The sequence below is a fragment of the Echinops telfairi genome, unplaced genomic scaffold, assembly GCF_000313985.2.
Source record: "Echinops telfairi isolate 266 unplaced genomic scaffold, ASM31398v2 ScPeMD7_3533;HRSCAF=4204_0, whole genome shotgun sequence".
NCBI classification, from domain to species: domain Eukaryota; kingdom Metazoa; phylum Chordata; class Mammalia; order Afrosoricida; family Tenrecidae; genus Echinops; species Echinops telfairi.
The window spans coordinates 103,568,908-103,576,656 of record NW_022107431.1 but is presented as its reverse complement, the minus strand read 5'-3'; the positions used below and the strand labels follow the sequence as shown (position 1 = coordinate 103,576,656).

Sequence of the window (7,749 nt, the reverse complement as noted above, 5' to 3'; positions counted from 1 at the left end):
CTTCAGCTCCCTTTTCCTTGTTTGGTGGTCATTTTACTGTCTTTGCTATTGTTTTCTCATGTTTGAAGGTAACAGGAGAAATTTTCAAAATGCTTTGTTACCTTTGTGCAGAAGTCTCTCATTTCCTCTTCAAACCGTTGCTTTGGGAATCCTAACTAGAGGACAGCATTGACGCTTGTCTCAGACTCCTAATTGTGATATCTTCACCACTCCATCCAATGAGACCCTTTCTCTCTGTATTCTCTTCCACTTTGCTAAACGTTTAACGATTATAGCAGATCTCGCCTCTTTGAGCCTTTTGTCTTCTGTGATGACCTAATTTCTTCTTTGTCTTCCAAAATCTATGCTGCCTGCTTTCTGATCCTTCTTCCTTTCTCCCTCTAACTACTGGGATTCCCTAGGACTTAAGCTTTTACTTTCTGCTCTTTATTTACTAATGTTTATTTCAATTTTTTTAATCCTGTGCACTAACTTAATGATGACCACCAAGCTCAATCTATGTCTACAAACTTGATTGCTTCTCCATGGTTGACCATTAGCATTACCATGTTTCTAGTCACCCAACTTCGATTTGTCAAATCAGTGTTCGCTTTGTCTCATGCTTGTCTTTTAGCTTCTGTTTCAGAAGCACAAATTCTCGCCTTTGTTCTTTCCATCTGCTGACTCATTTCATCCATTTCACTTTGTGGGCTGTCATTTGTGTCGTAGACTGAATGAGAAACCTTGCAGGGTGATTTGTATTTGCCTCTGCCGGTGATTTGAGGCTTTGACTGGCTCCTGATAGTTGTTAAGCCACTTTGTTATGAAAGGGCTCCTGTCCACAGGTTGCAATCAAAGCATGCGTGTGGCTGGCGCTGGCCTGATTTTCCTCTTTCTCACAGATGGATCTTTACTAAACATGCCTCTGGGAAGATGGCAAGATTTCTAGCTGTCCTCTAGGCCCCAGAGGACACAGGCTATCTCATCCGCCACCCACAGAACAGCACTTCTGGCTAGCTGGAAACTGCTTGCTTGTCTGTGAGTTCAACAGGGAAAGCAGTTATATTCATTCCAGGTCTTTCATGAAACCTTTAGGCTCAGATTCATGTTATTAGCCCTGCTGTTGGCAAAGGCTCCTCCTCAGTGAGGGGCTCTGAAGGAGAAAGATCTGCTCTGCTCTGAAAAGACTACAGCCAAGAAAGCCCGAGGAGGCAGATCTACTCTTCCTATGGGGGCCCTGAGTTGGAATGAATTTGATAACCCATAGCAATAGCCCCATTGGTACTCTGACTCTTAGCTCAGCTCAGGAGCATTTAATATGCTTGTTAGGCTTTATTTTACCAGTTTGTTTCATTTTTCCCATTTAAGAGGAGTTTTGGTGCACAATTTTCTTATGTTCATTCTCCCTCAATAGTATTTCAATACCATGCATATATTTGCATACTTCTTCATGAATTATATGTGTGTACAGAGTATGGGGTTTCTGCCCCCGAGAATAAATTTGCACACACACAAATATTTTGGCACCGCTGAGGGGACAATTGTAAATGAATGATATAAATTAGAACGATGAGAGTGGTATAGCAATAGAGTGGGCTACCTTGTGAGGTGAAGCTCCTTATAACGGGAAATGTCCACACAAAGCTCAGAAGGATATTGCCAACAATGTAAGTGTTTTCTAATGTGGGTGATTAAACCATATAAGATCTTGGATTCCTTAAAATTCTTCCATTATTTGATTTCTTTGTATCTGGAATATTTTCCTTACACTATTTTCCATAGTGAATCATATAGTTCTTAACATCTCTATCTTTTATATCTTCTTTCTGTGCTTCCAAGCTGTAAGGATTTTATTAGGTTCAGACCCTCACAATTTCTTTTTGTTTTCTGTATGTGTATAACCAAATTTAGTCTCAAGGCTTTTAATTCTATGTGTATATGCAAATTCCAAATTTATTACTTCAGTCCTGACCTCTCACTTGAGTTCCAAGACTATTTCTTTGAGTCTATGAGTTGTCTATGCTGAGGTGCCCAGTTATCATAGCATGTACCCCAGGTGTAAGAGTCCATATTTCCTGCCAGATGCATTGAAATCTCACTGAGGCCATGGTCCATGTGACACGACCTAAAAGTGGTACCAAAATTCAGGAACACACTAAGTGACCACTTGTATTTTTTCTATCATTGAAATAAATATTCACGGTACCAACATACTCTGGGGAAAAGATCGGGATTTCTACTATAAAATTCCAGTTTGGGAAGCTCACAGGGACAGCTCTACCTTGTCCTGTAGGGTGGCTACGAGTCAGCATCGACTCAATGACAGTGAGTTTGGTCTTTTGGTTGAGCGCTAGCATGATGAAAAATATGTAGTCTACCCAAACACTTCTTAATATCTATCCTCTCCCTTATTCTTGGTCTCCACCGTCACTCCCATGTACCTATTGTCCCCCAAAGTCTTCCTTTAGCTCTAGGTCGTTCATGTTTCTTTCCACTCTCAATTCTGCATCCCAAGAGCCTAATAGCTTGTTAGCAATCAGCTCTCCTTCTGTGGAGGGTAGGAGGAAAATAACCCAATCATGTGGAGCTAGATATCTCTTTTACAAGTAGAGGCAGGTGAAAAGTTGGGCATGTTTGTCAATTTCCCCCCCAATAGTGTCCATTTCAGTCACCCAATGTTGTTAGAGTTTGAGGCCTGATCTCTAAAAGGCTTTATAAACTTTATTTTTTGATGAGCCCTCTATTGGACACCTATTGGAGTGTCTGCCTATTACACAATGGACTTTCATGCCTTCCTCTACCACCCTGATGGGCTCTGGGTATCCATTTTAATAAAAATCATATAGACCTTATGAAAGATTGTTAGAGCCAGTCTCAAGATGAACAAATCAGAATCTGCTTTTGAAGAATTTAAAAAATAGAACTAAGCGGTGGTGAATCTTAATTGGTAAGGTCAAAACCTGCTTCCCTGGTTTGTGTCAAAAAGAATTACACACGATATCAGAGTAAAACCTTCCTCTTCGGCCTTCAACCCTCTCCTGGAGAAGCTTATGTGAGACCTCCCCGGTGCTTGGGGTGAGACTTCCCTTCTGCGGGCTTTGCTTTCATTGAAAGAATCCGGACACGTAGTGCAAGCCCATTCTTCCGTAGAGACTACTCAACTGGAGTTGAGGAAATAAAAGAACTAATCCTCTAGGTTCTCTCATAACTTCTATTCATCTCCTAATGCTTACAATTTCATTGGAACTATCAATAGAAATCTTACAATACATCATCTTTCTACATATGTCAAGCACCACTGGAAGATCCTACGGGTCTACACCTTTATACTCTGATCCCATCTCACACCTGTCCTCAATATCTAAAATCCTCCCACTAGCTCCTTTGGAAGTCATCAGTACAAATCTGTGTTTCCTGCATTTTTGTGCTTTAACCTTTAACATAAAGGTTCCCTTTATTTTTGTGCTTTAACATCTGGTTCTTTTTGAAGGTACATAGTCTTCCATATCAGCTAGATCCCTGAGCTAGCTTCTATTTTTCCATGAGATGCTACCACTCACAACCCCTCCCTGCCACAGCCATTGACCAACCTCAGGGTAACTTTCCTCAATTCATAAACGCTTTAACTCCTGGGTCACTGTCATTCTTCACAACACCACTCCTATCATTTCCTTGACAATTAAAAAATCTCAGCACCCTAGCCACCGCAGCAATCTGACCTCTCCGCCACTCTGAAGTGACTTTTAAAGTCTCAGTGTCCTCCTTGTCAGTAAAATAGAAATGATAATGACTTACGCTTACTGCTGTTGTTAAGGATTACTAAGTGATGTTGAAAAACATGTTGCATGGAGGCAATCTGGGGTTGCATCCTCTGAAATAAGCATTTTCACCAGTTTCTAGGTAGTTTGGGAGATCAAACAGTGGCTGCATGAGCTTATGCTGGGTGCCTGGCACTTGTGGTGCTGTGACTGGTTGGGGTGCAGCAGTCCACAGCGGTGCGGAGGCTGGAGTCTGACCAGTTCCTGCAGCAGGCCCAGGTCCTGGGGAATCTGCTGCGGGTGCAGGAGATGGAGTGGTAGTCAGTTCCTGGGTCAGGGAAGTGCCCTGAACTGTCATGGGGTTAACCAACAGCCTCAGAACCCCTACTTGACTCTCAGGTCACCCCACTCACTGATCTCCACGCAGCTCCCAGAGTGAGCTGCTTACTTGGTCATCATCTTGCCTGGAAGTTCTTCTTTCTTTTATTATCATTATTATTTTAAGATAATTTTATTGGGAGCTCTTACAGCTCTTAAAACAATCCATATATCAATTATATCAAGCATATATTTGTACATATGTTGCCATCATTATTGTATAAACATTTCTTTCTATTTGAGCCCTTAGAATCAGCTCCTCTTTTTTCCCTCCCTCACCCTCCCACCCTTGTGACCCCTTGATAAATTATAAATTTATCCCTCCTCTCCCCACCTTCCCCCTACCTTCCTGGTATTTCTACTCCCATTTCTATTCCTGTGGGGTTTATCTGATCTGGATTCTGAGCTCTTAACTACTTGTGTCCATGCTCTGGTCTGCCTCACAGTGAAAGGCAGTATTGGAGTAATGATAGGGGGTGGGTGGGTGAGGAAGCCTCAAGGAACCATAGGAATAGTGTGTTTCATTGGTGCTATACTGCACCCTGGTTGACTCATCCTTTCATTGTTCTCCTCTATGAAGGGATGTCCCATTGTCTACAGATGGGGTTTGGGTCACAGCTGCAAACGTCCTCATTCTCAGCAATATGTTTTGTTTGTCTGTTTGGGGTCTTCTGATGCCTGTTACCTAATCCTGTGTTGGAATGACATGTATATCCTTGGGTTTGGCCTGTCCCCTTTCCAACTGCCTGTACCTCAACCCTTATGGTGTCAGATAAGTTGATTTTCTGCTATATCTATTGTGCTGATTATACTTATCTCAGTGGACTTATGTTGTTCAATGTTTTCAATGTGTGACCTACACCTCAACTGAAATTATTTCCCTGAAAACATTACTTTAGGGACTCATATACACCAAATTTAAGGTTTATTCCTTGGTTATCATCAATAATTATTAAGCAAAAGCAGATGATGTGATAGGCTGGGGATTTTTTAAAAAAACATTTTATTAGGGGCTCATACAACTGTTACCGCAATCCATACACATCAATTGTGTAAAGCGCATTTGTACATCATTCTCAAAACATTTTCTCTCCACTTAAACCCCCGACATTAGGTCCTCATTTTTCCCCTCCCTCCCCGCTCCCCCCTCCCTCATGAGCCCTTGGTAGTTTATAAATTGGTATTTTGTCATATCTTGCCCTGTCCGACGTCTCCCTTCAACCAGTTTTCGGTTGTCTGTCCGGCTGGGGATTTTTTTTTTTAATCTATGTTTCTGTAAAACTTTTACAGGTAGTGACATATACACATTTTTTATATACATATTTAAATATTTAGAGACTAGTGTTTGAAGAATGTTTATCTTGATTCTTCCTTCTAAAAAATGTTATCAGTTATTTAAATTTCTTTGCAGGAAATCTAGAACACCAATTATTATTTTTTGTTTGTTTGTACGTTTTTTGTTTTTTTAACATTTTATTAGGGGCTCATACAACTGTTATCCCAATCCATACACACATCAATTGTGTAAAGCACATTTGTACATCGTTTCTCAAAACATTTTCTCTCCATTTAAATGGAGAACACCAATTTTTGAGGACGAATTCCTTTTGTGAGTGTGAATGAAGCCTACACGTAGCTTTGAAGCTGGGAAACAGCTTTGATTTGGGGCAAAATTTGCAGCCCCAGAGCTTTCTGATGGACCTTGTGCTGCTCTGTGATCTCATATTTCTCTTTCTCGGTGTTAAATATCTCACCTTGTTGGTATCTGGGCTTTCCCAGCTTCTTCTTCTTGAAGTAGGTGTCCACGAGTTGCTTGGGGATTTTTACATCACTGATATCAATTTTAGTGGAGGCGGTGATGATAACTTTCTGTTGTATTCTACACATAGGAAACCAATTGAGGGTCAGAGGTCCGGTCACAAGCAGCAAGCAGCAAACCACTGCCCAGCTCCTTCAGGAAAACCACTCTCTATCCTGGGTGGCGTCCACTTAAGATGATCGGTATGGTCCCAGAGTGATGCTGGCATGGTCCTCTCATGTGCCGACTGCAGGGTCTTTTGTTTGTTTGTTTTTGCTGTGGCTCAACAGCTTCATAAGTCCATCTTCAGTAAGATAAGACCTAGACATTTCATGCAGCTTAACTGCGCGGGCACTACCATTTCTGTCACCATCATCGGTGTTTGTGACAGTAGCGAGGATCTTCTCTTTCTTCTTTTCAACCCTGGACTTGGCCGCTGAATACTTCCTTTTATACATGACCTTTCTGGAATACACGGCCAAGCCGAAATAAGAGGCCTATTCCTCTAACTAAGACGGGGTTTTGACTGCAGTGGGGCTTGGCCTCTTGGGCTTTTTGCCCTTGATCTTAGACTTCTTAACTTTGTCATTGGCATCTGCTTTCTTGACGCCAGGCTTCTTCTCCTTGGTATCAAACAGCTTCTCAGTCTCTTCACTGTCATTTTGCAAAATGGGAAAGAGTTGAAACTCCTTTGGTTGAATGCTTATTTTAGAATATGTCATACTATTTCTTGACTGGCTAAATAGGCAACTTAAAGCCAAATTTATACTAGTTATTAAAATTTTAATTATTTTTGTGACTAATGATGTGTACCTAACTATAGAACAACCAAGTTGTTCTTAAAATTTCATAATTATGTATTTACCTAGGCCATGCCTAAATAATGACCACTTCACTCCATTCACTTATCCAATTCCATGGTTTATAAGAGATACCAGGAGCCTTTTAACTGAACAGCACATAATTGAATGGTGAGAGTTTATGCGTTTATTAGGTGGTAGGGGCTACTTTTACTTAATTAGTGTTTTGACATGGAGACTCCTTTAGCATGTGATCCCTCCTGACCTGGAGGCTTGTACTTCTCCCTTTCCCTCACCTCTTCTCCCAGTGTCTATCTAGTCTCCTGCTACCCTGGCCTCTGAGTGTCTGCAGTAGCATTCTAAGAATAGAATATTTCATGGTAACACAGGGTCGGGTGTCTATCTCTGCATCTTCCCACCCACCAGCCCTCTGAGGGAGTGGGGTCCCTGGCAACTGCATTAGTAATATGGGGTTTGGATCCCACACTCTACGTGCAGTAAATATGCCGGAAGACAAGAAACACCTGTTTCTGCTTCCTTCTGTAGAAGTCCACATATGACTGGCCTGAAGTGGAGGTACCCCATTCGGCCCGGCATTCCTAGAATCTCTGCCTTCTCCTACTCATTCTTTTACACTTACTAGCCCACACTGCTTTTAGCCGAACTCAAGGGCTTCTTGCTTCTTGTTATAGTTCTTGCTAATGACAACAATGATAAAGTATCCTTTTTAAAATTTTGTTATGTAACTATCAATTATGTTTCTATCGAAATGGATCCCTGGTGGTGTGGTGGGTATGTATTGGGTTGTGAGTCAAATAGTCGGCAGCTCAAAATCACCAGCAGCTCCCAGGAGAAATACTGAGCTTTCTACTCCTATAAACAGTTATAGTCTCAGAAACCCACGGGGGTCATTATGTGTCAGCACTCACACGATGTCAGCGGTTATTTGAGTGAGTGTTATCAAAGATTGTTGTAAACCTTCCTTACAACATTATACTTCACACATGTCGACTTCTCAGTTCAACATGAAGACTGG

General features: G+C 41.5%; 1 pseudogene; it reads right to left on the bottom strand.

The window, feature by feature from the left end:
* Positions 1 to 5,684: 5,684 nt before the first annotated feature.
* Positions 5,685 to 6,635, bottom strand: LOC101648406 (annotated as a pseudogene).
* Between the last annotated feature and the right edge of the window lie 1,114 nt (positions 6,636 to 7,749).